The sequence below is a fragment of the Bombus huntii genome, chromosome 10 (genome assembly GCF_024542735.1).
Source record: "Bombus huntii isolate Logan2020A chromosome 10, iyBomHunt1.1, whole genome shotgun sequence".
Classification (NCBI taxonomy): Eukaryota; Metazoa; Arthropoda; class Insecta; order Hymenoptera; family Apidae; genus Bombus; species Bombus huntii.
Window position 1 is genome coordinate 6210894 of NC_066247.1, and position 13497 is coordinate 6224390.

Below are 13497 nucleotides of genomic sequence, written 5' to 3' on the forward strand. Positions count from 1 at the left end.
CCTTATTGGCTTAGCGTAGTTTCGTCGCGATGCCGTCTCGGTCCGCGTGATTCTTCCTCTTCCGTACGCTCGTCACAGAGTGATTTACATCGAGAACAACTTCCTCGACGGAACACGCTTCTGCGTCTCGTCCTTTCATTTTCTCTCCTCTGTTTTGTATCCGATGTTCTTCTTGTCTGGAGATTGTTGCGAGAAAGGCTGAGAATTAGAAGAAGAGAATTTTCGCCATTCCACGCCGATCGAGGAGCGTGAATGTTGAACCGTTGCACTCGACACGCACCAAGATTTGTTTGTGGTTTGTACATAACGGATGATGGGTGAGCTCGTATCTTGTGGAATCATTGCAGCGGTATGTGCGTTGCGTGTGCGTGTCATGTTTGAACGAAGAGTGTGTTAGGTCGTGTGTTAAATAGAATGGAAAGTTTCTCGATCTTCCGTGCGATGCAACTTTTTTGGATATTTTTCTACCGATTCTGTTTTATTCGAATATCGTTACATGACTAGTATAAATATTGTAACTGTACATTAGCAGTTACAATTATTCGGACGACGTCCAAGTTGATGGATATTGCTTGAATAATTGTAATTTGAGACGTCGGATTTCTAACGAATAATAAACACGATGAAAACTGTTTCGTTGTTCTAGCGAGAAATCGTATGCGTGAACAGTAGCCAAAGGATCTTCTATTAACTTTTATTAATTGGTTTTGGAAGCGTAGTAAAGTATAACAAGTGCTTACACTGTCCAAATAATTATGATCTTCATTTTTCAAAGACTATCCTTAACTATTAAAGATTAAAGAACACAATCTTTTGTGTCAGTAATGTTGAAACATTCATCGCTTTCCAAGAACAAGAAGCTAATTACCCGTTTGTTTTACATTTCAAGAATTTGTTTGATCGACCAATAATTCCAGTATATTTTTACAATGAAACTGTTTGAGGGTTTAATATGATAATAACACAGAAACTTTCCATTCAGTCAAATAACGTTGTTTTTGATTCCTATCAGTCTGTTTGGGACGAAGGTATTGTTTGGTATCGAAGGCCACGATGTTAGGACGATGGCCGATTAAAAATCTTGGCAACTTCCTGTGCATGAATCATCGTTAGTCGCGAATTTTCGAGCCTTTTTTGTATCACTGTGCTTCTCTTCTCTGTCCCACGATTTATTCGTGCGTGAACGAAATTACGCTTGCAATTAATATGGCTTGTTAGAAGTAACAAACAGTGATACACCTTTCGTCACTATCTGAACATTTCAATGCTTCTAAATTCTGTTTTGTATATTTTTAGTGTTTTTGTTAGCAATATGTACGAGGTGTTTCAAGAAGGTCATACAAATTTAAATAGAAGTGCTATACGAGCTGGTAAATTAAAAAGTAGAAAAAGTAGTAAAATTCACATTGAAATTTACAACTGTTTATACGATCTTCTATTGACAAATAAACTTCTCATGTTTCGCGAGAAAATTCACAAAAGTTGAGTTAACTAGTTAGTTTGGTTTTCAAGAGACTTAACATATACGTCGAAAGAAGAGAGGAAAGGTTGGATAGAGGCAATCTGTGTCAAGATGCATCTATACATACTTGCCTTGAATTATACGAAGGATACATTGAACATCTACTTTGTATTCATTTCCGTCATACAAAAGTTAATATTTCTTTACTAGTACGTGTTTATGCAACTTTGCTCTTCCCTTTGACACACATAGACATCTAAGATACTTAAATATTTGCTGAACCTTTTTTAAATGATTTGTATTTTATATACTTACATTATATATTTTATAAATATCAAATAAGATGTTCTAAGGGAAAGTGTAGTATCTTGAACATTAGAAGTGCCTTTAGTTAGAAATGTAAAGGCTTGAAAATTTAGAAGAAAATTCTTTAGATCAGTGGTTTTACAAGCAATGGTATGTGTACCGTTAGTGGCACTTAGGTTCTTTTGTACATAGTGTACTTTATCCTAGATCATAAATTCTTATTTGCATACAAAGCATGCTTTTTGGCATTGAAATTTCTAAAATTTTCACTTTATTTGCGCACAAAAGAATTGGAAATCGCTGTTCTATGGATATTTCTATAATTGTGTTCTTCTCTTGAAATAAAATATATTGCTTCCACTAAATTTCATAAACAATATAGGGATAGTATGAAAGAATTGTTGCTCTTATCAGACTGTGAAACCTCATTTTATTGCGATGGAATTTAAACAAAAATAAGATTAGAAGATAACAAGATTACGATGTTTTCTTTGTTAGCGGAATATCGTTGCATATGTCTACTCTTTTAGAGATACCTGAAGATTTTACAGCTACGAAACGCAGCGTAGCGATGAAAGATGTAACAGCTGCGAATGTTTAACCTTGAAATTAGGATTTCTGCCGCGTTGGACTCGATCAAGACGTTGCAGAAGGCGTCAGCGAAATACTCTTAAGTGAAATGGTCTATTTGAAGCCAGACACACCCAAAGTAGGTCAACTCACTGTTGCGCTGAAATGCTCCCGTGTACATTTTGCGTAGCAGACAGGCTATGCCTGATTCTCAGTCAACTCCGTTTGTAAATTAAATATATCCAATATTTAAACCGTTTGGAAAATCATATCTAATCATAAACATCATCTTTCTTTTTCTTTATACACGATCAATCACAAAAATTTTCTATCATCTGACTATTTTCTTTTTACTGTATAATCTTAGTTTGGAAGCTTGAGATTATTATCTTAGAATCGAATAGTAAATGTTTGTTAAGAATAGATTTCAAGCTATTTATTTGTTTATCGATGTAGAATTTTACGTATTGCTTATATATGTTTACACGAATACTGTTTGATATATACTTTTAAAATGTACCGTAATGTCTTTGAAATATTTATGAATACTTTGTAAAAGTTTATAACAATGACCGTTTTGCTTCGAGCGAACTACTATCTTGTATGGCAATTTTTGTGTTTATGCTTTTAAAGTTAATTAAGTGTTAATGGCAGTTTAAAATAGTCAAATAGAAAGGTTTGGAAATTAATTAATCGCCAACTCTGAAGTGTAAATAACAATTGATATTTATCGCAAATATCGGTATTTCGTAAATCATTAAGCTATTTAATCCGCGTTAATTCATCGTACGAGGTACGATACAAGATCGTTGCGATAAATCAAACAAGCAGTTCTGTTCAAGTAGATCGAGATATTTGTAAATTAAGATGTAAATAATTCAGCCGTTCTATCAGCTTCCTTATGCAGATCAAGTTACTTTGATATTCTAGCTACGTTTTTAAATATATACCTGATCTCTTAAGCATGTAATTAGAAACTGTCGCTATTATTTGGAGGAAAATGCACGTCGAAAGATCGTAAGATCTCCTTTCTCTCCTTTTTATCAGCCAGCTATGGATGTAGTAGAGTGAAAGTTAGATTGTTTCCAACAATTATGCCCGGGTTTCTAATTATAGATTGCGTATGTATCAGAATTCACTATTAAAACACCGTATAAAATGTTACTTAAGGCTGAATTCCATTTAAAAGTTATTACGTGTGAGTGTTAACTAGATGTTCTAATTGTTGGACACACTTTTATTTTCATTTTAATGGCTTAAATTAGTGGCAAAGAAAGATAAGGAAGTTGAGGAACATAATTATCTGAGAGACGTAATCTTCTGGTATCACATTTTATTTCCAAAGCTGATCTATTTTTGTTATCATCATCTATTATTGTTTATTCATACTTTAATCACAAGATAAACTTTTAATCTTCTTTTCAAAATTTATATAGACCTATCAATTATCCGCAAAGAGAAGACCATATTAGGTCAGAATGTTACTCTTTTCTCCATATGAATCGCTTCGTTTCATCAACAGATTCTTTCATTCTACTCTCTCGTGCTTCAAGAGACCGTATAACCACTAATATATATATATATATATATATATACATCAAGCACAAGACTTGCCATTAAAGGCCACTAGCAAATGAAACAACCTCTTAAAAAGAGACTAGTATCAATTGAATACGTAGTTCAAGTATCTGAGTCATCAAAACTTACAGATCACTTTTTCTCAAACTTTGTATAAAAACAAATTTTCTCTACTAAAAATCACCGAACTATCCATTATCATCAATTGTCGTACAATTTTCCTGCATCGCCATCCATCCCATTAATTTCTCTATTCTGTCAATATTCCATTCACGACCAACGTCTCGCAGTGAACAGATTCACACGAACGTCTAATTCTGAGACTGTGATAAACCTAAGACTAATTAGTGGCAATTTCAGCGGAGAACGCGTGCTGAGGTCGCGTCAGCACGACCGCGGAACCAGCCAGGAAAGACGGTACAAGCGAAGCCATCGTCGATCACCGAGTAGCGGTCGCCAGCACGGGCATCGTGATCGCGATCGTGATCGTTTGGCGCATCCTACTTCTTCTCGACGTGCAAGGATCTATCGTCACCATGCCTCGTCGTCGACTAGTCAGGATCGACACAGGCATCGTTCACCGTCCTCCAGAAGTCAGGTGAGTCGAATGGCGCCGACAACCGACGCGGACGTCTTTATATTCTGCCCAGTGTATCTTTAGATTTCATTTTGTTATATACTATTTGAGATCACATTTCCACGCGTCTGATAATATCGTAGAATATTACGGGGACAAAACTCGGATAGATGTTTAGAGAAATCGGTCTCGATTATTGTCGACCATTCCTCGCGGTCTTATTTACCCTAACACTCATTTCCTATAGTATCACGCTCAATGGCAGGTACTGTGGTACTCTTTCGATTAAAAAGATGATTGATAGCTAATATAATATGATATATAGCTGATATAATAATAATAGATAGCTAATATAATATAGTTAATATAATATAATTTGAGGATGTTTATTGTATGTATTTATATTTTAGAGATTGTTTATACCGACAAGTATACTTTAAATATTCTTTATTTTTTGGGTGGTAAAATATTATTTTCATTCAAAGATTAATGGTTTGAAGACTTGGTGGTTCAAGGATATCTGTTTCATATATTCGTTGAATCTAGGTGTTTAAAGATGAAGAACATATATATGTATGTTTAACAAAGGTTTTACTGAAAAAAGAACTACATTGGTTTTAAATAATTACATCTGCTGCAGTCAGCAATTAACAGGAGTAAAAAGTTACAAAATATGAGTAATCTGTCCTAATTTCTTTTTCTTTTTTTTGTAAATGTCGTACACGCAAGGGATGAAAAGTTCAGTTACCAAGATGTGTACAAACTTGCAAATAGTATTGCGTGTGAACTATTATATCGTGTGCTGCATATTATAGCATATTGCGTGTGCATCTTTTAGAAATTCATGCAGGCTGCTTGTAGATATCAGAATCCTTATGCACGAACGCATATCTGTACACAATGCCAATACAAACATTTACAAATATGTGAATTTTGTGTAAAGTATATAAAGTTATACTTGTGAACATATCTTCTTATTTAAATACACCAATTTTATAAAATGCGAATATAAATTTCTATATATCTGCAGACTATTCATAAAATCCTATAAAGAGACGCATACAAATTTTTGTCCGCAGATGTACGTCGCATTAAGTTTCTGAATGTCTACAGACTGTTCATAAAGTTCTACAAAGCATATACAGACTTTTATTTACAGATGTGCGTCACACAAGGTTTCTGTTCGTGAATGGTTAACAAAATTCTACACGTGGTCACACACGCACACAATGCAATACACGATATATTGAATAAAGATATATTAACATAGGATGTCTACACATGGTGTATACGTCCACCATGTACACAAGCCTTGATTTTTGCGGTTAGTCCATTATCTTCTCGTGAATTTTTCACATTGCATTCGCTGGAACGTAGATCTGGCGAATCATCCCCCACGTATACAACTCGCTCCCCCTGCGTGTCTCCACTATCGGTATCTATGAAAAGCAAGGATATCCGTGTTGTCTCTTGCGCGTCCCGTTCGACAGACCTCTGGACGATATAAATACGTGGACACGAGCAAAAGAAAAGGATCGATCAAAGAGCAAAGAAGAACGGAATGAAGCGAGAAGAAAAAGTCAAATTCTACATCTATCTTAGGAGGTAGAAGGAGCATAGCGATGGATTTTTGCGGTATTTGAAGACCATCGATTATCCCATCAAGGAGCGAGCAATGATTTATCATAAATCTGTGGAAATTTCATAAAATTGTAAAATCCAAGTAGAAGAAATGTGTTAGAAAGATGTTAAGCGAACCTTTGGAATTCATTTTTTACAGACAGAATGTGATAGGGTAAATTGAGTGAGAAAAGTTCAAACAATGCGCGAACGTAACCCGAGAGAAAATAGGAAAAAGAGGAAACGATTTAGTGGAAGAAAAAGACCGAAAAGAAGATAGAGGAAGATCGGTACGCGATGCACACATGGGGAATCAGCCTCTGGAGAAGGCCGCGATGCAACTAGCGCGGCGACGCGTGTACCCGGAGCAAATGCCGATGATTCTTCTTTCTTAGCCAGCGTCGGCTATTTTCGACCGGCGACTATTTTCGAGGGGGACTCGTCACGCGGTTTCGCCGCGGTTTTAGTGCGAGTTTGCGCCAGATGGCCAGCGCAACACCGTCGTCCTCCGCATCGTCGTCGGGAAACGCGCCGGCAGGGAAGCCGGTTCGCCGGAAGCTGAGGCACCCGCGTAAGACAAAACCATTCTTGCTCCTCCTTCGTGTCGGTTCCAAGAAAATTCCACCACGAATCACCCTGTGGCGGTCGAAGCCGATCGTCCAAACAAGAGGAAAGAAGCCAAGACCCCGGTAATGATCCGGACGTCGATCATCCAGATCTGAATGAAGAGAAATATTTCGTCCATACAAGTGGTACATAAAGTGTGCATTATCAGAGACTGTAGAAAACCAACAGATCTAGAATTTAGAAGAAACAGAGAGATAGAATCTAGAGGTACATATTTACACATCGTCGATTAAGGTAACTCGAGAGATCTCAGCGAGCTGACCCAGAATCGATCACAACCTGGATTTAGAAATACGCGTTGTTCTTGGCAAGATGCGACTGTGAGAGCGACACGAAAGCCTTGTAATCCTACGATACGAAAATTGTACGATTTGCTACGGGAACAGAAGGGAAAGGAACAGACAGTATTGTTCACCCTGGATCATTCTGGAGGCTGGTGCGTGCGTGGCGGCGGCGGTGGCTTGGCTGACGGTGGACCACCCTCGGCTTCGTCCTCGTCGTCGTCGACGATGGCTAGCCAAGAGGTGAACATGTTGATGCCTGGGAACCAGGTGTCGTGGTGGCCCAGGCAGGGATGGGAGCCTTGGGTGCAACGGGGAAATAACGTGGAACCCACCAGGGAACTGGACACCAAGCTCGACGTGACACCAGAGTCGAACGACACATCGATTTCAGAGGTAGCCAACGAAAGAATAGACATTTTTCGAATCTTCATTGGTTTTTTTTGAATTTTAGTGAATTTTTCGAATTACCGACGGTCGATAATGATGCAGAGATGTTTAATAGGATTGTTTCTGAGATTTTCGCTAGTCGAGTCATTTTGACCATGGTGAGATATTTGTTGGATATATTTCCTATCGGTCCTATGCATGTGAACTTGTTTTCTCACTTACGTAAAATGATGTGTAAAGCAAAATCATTCAGACGGATATCTCGGTAGGTACGTACACTGTCCAACTATGGAGAAACTATGAGCTTTTTTCTACCTTTCAATAGAATATCGACATTTTGTGTCTTAATGCAGTATAAAAGCGCAATAAAGTGCAATATTCTGTTAAGAAAGTAATATACATTGTCTCTACCATAGATTGATTCTTTAACCTGTTAGAAGGGCCAGGTGCAAACGGACCCCCAGTAGAATCTCGTTCTTTGAATCTTATGGAAACAAAAATACGCATTAGAATTTTATCTTTCAACTAGAATAAGATATCTAATTTCAATCGAATATTGAAATAAACGGCAGGATCCGAATAGGCCTTATATCTGTTTGATGGGGGTTGACAAAACACTTTCTTCCTCCATAGTTGCGCAGCATAACTATTACACCAACACAAAGACATAGGATCTTATTTTACGTCTGTGAAAGGGAAGGGTGGAACGTCGTTGACAAATATCAGGGATAAAACTTACCTAAGCCAGAACTTAGCCTAACACGCGATTCGCCTACGCGTGTACTTGTTTCGGTTGGCCCTCTGCCATAGCGCGACAGCAGCAACGGTGACATGGAACGGGCCAATGAAACAGCCAGAGAGCAAGCGAGTAAAGCGCTAGTTAACCAGCCACTCGCGTTAACATTTAAACGAGCCGGCTGACGACTAGCCCGCCGCGAGCTTTCTAGCTCGCCTCTGCTCTTACGAGGCGATCGTGGCGCACGCGTTTCACGCTTCTTGGTTATATTTGGCAGGCTCGTACGCACGACCACGATAAACACGCGTGCGAACGTCGAGCGGAGAAATACAGTTGGAGATCGCAGTGGTATGGTCGGTTCATCTTCTTTCTTCGCGGCCTTTGTTCTTTCCACTTCCTAGTTGCTTTAGGGATTTGATCCCAAATTCATTGGATAACTCTTTTTCGTTCACAAGTGATCGTTATATGATAATTTTGGTTACAGGTTTGTTTAATTTCAGGACATTTGTAATTGTAATTTACATCGTATGCCTGTCACAAAGGTTACTAAATGTATTTAAGATATAAATTACCAATTTTTAGATTGGAATTCTGTCTAGAGTACATGTCTAGAAAGAGGTTTTATGTCGCAATAATTCGTTCACTTCGGAGCTTGACTTGTATCCATTTGTTGTTCAAATTTATTTTCTCTCATTGGCACGATTAATAACTATGCACTGTTTGTGTCGTTTAAGAAGCATAGGTCGCACGCTGTGCGTCAGTAATCGTGTCGGACAAATAGTATAGAATCGTAAACAGTGCGTCTTACGATTATACAAGTTTTATAGAACGCATAGAGTGTGTCATCGTTCGTATCGAACATATAGGTCGCACGCTGTGCGTCAGTGGCTGTATCAGACAAGTAACACAGGGCCATAAACATCGTGTCCCGTGATTACTAAATTTCATAAGACGCATAGGGTGCGTCAGCGTTTGTATCGAATAAGTAGTACAGCGTGCGCGTTGTACGTCAGTGGCTGTATCAGACAAGTAGTATAGGGCCATAAACATTATGTCCTGTGATCAGTAAGTTTCATAGGACGCATACAGTGCGTCATCGTTTGTATCGAATAAGTAGTATAGGTCGCTGTGCGTCAGTGGCTCTGTCAGACAAGTAGTATAGGGCCATGAACGTCACGTTGTTGATTCCGATATACAACTCTACAGGACACAAAGGACGCATAATCGATTGTGTCGAACAAGTAGTACAAAATTTAGCAAAACCAGTCGAATAACTGTACGCTATACTTATTCACTATCAATTTTTAATCACGCGAAATCAAATATATTTCTCAATGGAAAAACAAGTTCCTTATCAACCCTGTTATCAAGCAGATAAACATCGAAGCTTGAGATTCGGCTATGGAAGCTCAAAGAGGAGGAGAAATCTTGTCAAAAAAATATTCTCATTCTCAGAATGTACGTTAAAGAATCGTTTCTAAGCCTCTTCTTCGTTGTAACACAGTCGTGTCTATGGATGTGGAATTTGTTCAAAATATTTCACTGACTAAATATATATTTGCTAGCGGTGATTCTGTGGCGGATAGATGTTTTTAAAACTGGATGTGAAAATTTATCAAACAGCAGTCACTGTACGAGACAGGGACGTATTGTTCGTGTATTGAATGCTGTCATAAACGTTGCGCTTCTTTGTCGTTAAACCAACGTTTACGCGATATTTTCGCGCTAATTCCACCACGTTGGCTCTAAATCATCGTTTTTTTATTTTCCTCTCTCCCGGAAACGGCCGATGATGCACGCAGGCAGAAACGGTTTCCGTTGATGCCAGGAAAGTTCCGCGTGAAACGCGAACTCGTGGGCGAGAATCGAGCATGAACTGCGCCGTTATTTTCTAACGCGACGCGTATTTATACCACTATTTTGTAGGAAACCCGCGACATCGATATCATCGAATCGGCGACCTTGAAGACAAAAGGCCCAGACTTTATTAATAGTTCGCGAACTCTTCCACTGACCAACGTACTTCGCTGGTCCGATGTTTAGAATTTAGAATTCGACGATTTTTTGACGAATAGTGTACTTCGACTATGAAAGAAGCTTTTGATTAACGCGCAATTCACATTTTAACAAGAATTTGAAAAATGTTATGTTTGTTTCTTGATTTATCGACGCAAGAGGCTTATGATTGGTAATCGATGACAATGAATCGGTGAATATTAAAATACAGAGAATGCACAATTATATATCAAGAATCGGAAGTAGAGTACTTGTTACAATATCTAGAAACTGAAGAAAATTTTAGATTCCATTTCTTTACGTGCGTTTAAAAAGACAATTATATAAAGAGCCGCAGTCTATTAATAATCAGTTGATATACAATGATCAAATACTTTCCATAAAGTTGTTCTTTGATATCGTATGACGATTTTTGAGATACAGTATACCCGATTTTTGTTTGCTTATGGAGGAAGTATCTGGCCGATGAGCAATTGGTGAACTGTTTCATATGACGGTGTCCGGCATCTGGTCATTATATTACGAGAATCATCTGTGATCAGAATGATATTTTCAATAATATACAAGTTACAATTAGTAGTATTAGGAATAATATACGACGTATGGATGTATTCACCAGATTTAGATATCACTGCTTGGATATGCCAATATTTTTTCTGTCAGATTAGAACAACCTTCCCTGTCTGACTCATAATTTGTGAATCAATCAACCTGAAGATAAAGTACTTTTCAAGCAAGAAAAAAAAGATTGACCCACATGGTTCGATAAAATGCAAATGTGAATTTTTTTTATCGCGTGTTAGCCCTTAAAAAGCAATTTTATCGTGATATTCTACCAGCAAAGACACGCTAATTCATCTTCTACGCGGTACAAATCACTGTGTCCTATTTTTAATATTTATTCATTTATCGTAAACAAAATTACATGAGCAGAAATAAATAAATTCATTGCTAGGCGAGTAAATTATTATTGTTGTAGAAGCACAAGTATTTTCTACGCTATGTATCAACTTGTTTTCGTTAGGAGATATAGAAGAAATCGTGTCAATGTTGTTTGACATACCGATAAGTGTATTATACTATCGATAGTCCATTGGGTTTTCACGACCATCAATTGCTTTCCGTCGTTCGAACTTCTCAATAGATGATATTCTTCAAGGTGATAGTAAAATTTGTATTGCTTATCTATTTTGTCAATTATCACGTTGATAGTTTTACGATTCTCTGAATACTCGCATTGTTCATTAGTGGTTCGAGTTTCTTAACGAGTATGTTTACCCCCAAGTAGAAACATATCCACACGATGTTTTGACAACGCGGGAGGCCAATGACACGTTTTAGAGCATCATTGAAATTTAGCTTGTGCCTGCGTACAACGATCTCGCAGAAACTGACGGACCGTGTTCTAATTAACCAAAATTAACTTGGAAGTTCTACGAATACCAATGAACGTAACGATAATAATAAACATCGATAGCCAAGCCATACCATACTGCATCGATAGTTCGCTTCTTGGGCTCCAACATCGAAATCTTCTCGATGGTGTAACGATCTCGAAAAAATCGATTGGCAGCGTTCTAACGAACCAAAAGCCAAACTAGAAATTCTACGACTACTAATGAACACCGATAATGAACACCAATAGTCAAGCCGTCGTACTATACAGCATCGATTCTCGCCACCTCTTGCACTCCAACGTCAGAATCTTTTCGATGGTGCAACGATCTCGCAAAAACCGATGGAGCGCGCTCTAATTACGCGCAATACGTATATCCGTCACCGGCGTATATCGGAATTTAATGCCACGAAAGCTCCGTTGCTCCCGTTCGAACCGCGCTCCTCCTCCGATTTCGTAATTTCTATATGTGTCAAGGTGCGCAGCGGAGAGACAGAAAACGAACGAGAGACTAAGAAACATCAGGCACGCGTGTGCGAAAACGCCCCCCTATTCATACAGCACATGGTCGTGTACAGTCCATGGTCATCGAATTAGGATCACTCGAAACTTACGATAGTTTTTACCTTTTTTGTAAAGTAGAGAGGCGCGGTGGAATTTTAATGGGAAATGAAATTAATTCATTTATATATTAATTTGTCTCCATTTGAAGATTATACGTTTTTGCGTATGCTTCGTTATATAGGATCTTTATATTATCTTTACTGTCTTGGTAAACATTTTTCTTGGCCAAATTGTGCGGAATCTTTGTTCCCGAATCTGATAACGTAACAGTAAAAAATAAGTACAGAGGATTAATTAGGCTTAGAGATATCTTTAATGGCATTTTTTTATGGCAAAATGGAATAATAAGTGAAACGGATTAAATAATTGATTGTGTATGTATTTAATAATAATTTTTACAATTCAGGACAATTTGCTTTTTATCTGACATAATACCAGTATATATGACATACACTGAAAAGTCTTAAGCACCTTTTATTCTTCACAAATCTTCGATATCTGATGTAGATCGTGAACTTCAAACGATATAAATGTACTTTCTAGTGAACCTGTTAATCCATTAATCGGTTCTTTTGTCATACACAAAATGCCACATTAGATGGTGTTTGTTTACGTCCTTTACTGATCATTTAATATTTCTCGGTCTGAAGCAAACAGGTGATAATTAGCCTGAGACTTTTGAGCGAGAGTTGCCGCGGTTATTCTCCAAATAAAGTTTCTACGCGTGGTCCTAATTCGACAGTCCAGGAACTGTAATAACCGATGAGACACTCGAAAATGAAAATCCATGCACTCGAAACAACCTACGTACAATACAATTTCGATTCCTACGACATATCGAGTTGGCGAGAACACGACCGTACCGCGTCATAATAACCAGAACCTTAAACGCTATCGGTGACAATGATGCACCGTAAGCTTCTTCCGACCTCGTCGTGCACCAGGAAGCGGTGACGTTGCCAAGACCCGATCCTGAGGAGCGTGCCGAACTTCGCCATTCCGAATAAGCGAGGGACAAATTTACGTAATACTCTACCACTCTCTCCTCTTCGTCTCTTCCTTCCTACTGGTTCCTTTCTGTTCCTCATCGCAGCACGGATTATTCGTTTTCGTACACGACAGAGAGAGAGAGAGAGAGAGAGAGAGAGAGAAATAGATATCGGTAGAAAAGAGGAACGAGGTACGAAGAGTTTGGAGGAAGAGAGGCAGAGATAGATGTAGAATGGTCGAAGAGTGTAGCTCACCACCGCTGCCCGGTATTTTTAGTGCGACGAGAGTATTTGGCGGGGCGCACCGAATCCTCCTCCTCGTCTTCGTGAACGGTCGACGTCGGCCGTCGTCTCCGTGACCGCCGTTGTGGTCGTGCTTCTCTTT

General features: G+C 38.4%; 1 long non-coding RNA gene across 2 annotated transcripts; it reads right to left on the reverse strand.

Moving 5' to 3' along the window:
• Positions 1–4925: 4925 nt before the first annotated feature.
• On the reverse strand, positions 4926–12555 carry LOC126870238 (uncharacterized). Of its 2 annotated transcripts, XR_007691235.1 has the most exons (3): positions 10780–12555; positions 8151–10695; positions 4926–6831 (listed from the first exon to the last, which is right to left on the reverse strand). It is a non-coding gene; the product is annotated as an uncharacterized LOC126870238 (long non-coding RNA). The 2 variants fall into 2 exon arrangements; XR_007691234.1 differs by having other exon boundaries at positions 8151–12343.
• Between the last annotated feature and the right edge of the window lie 942 nt (positions 12556–13497).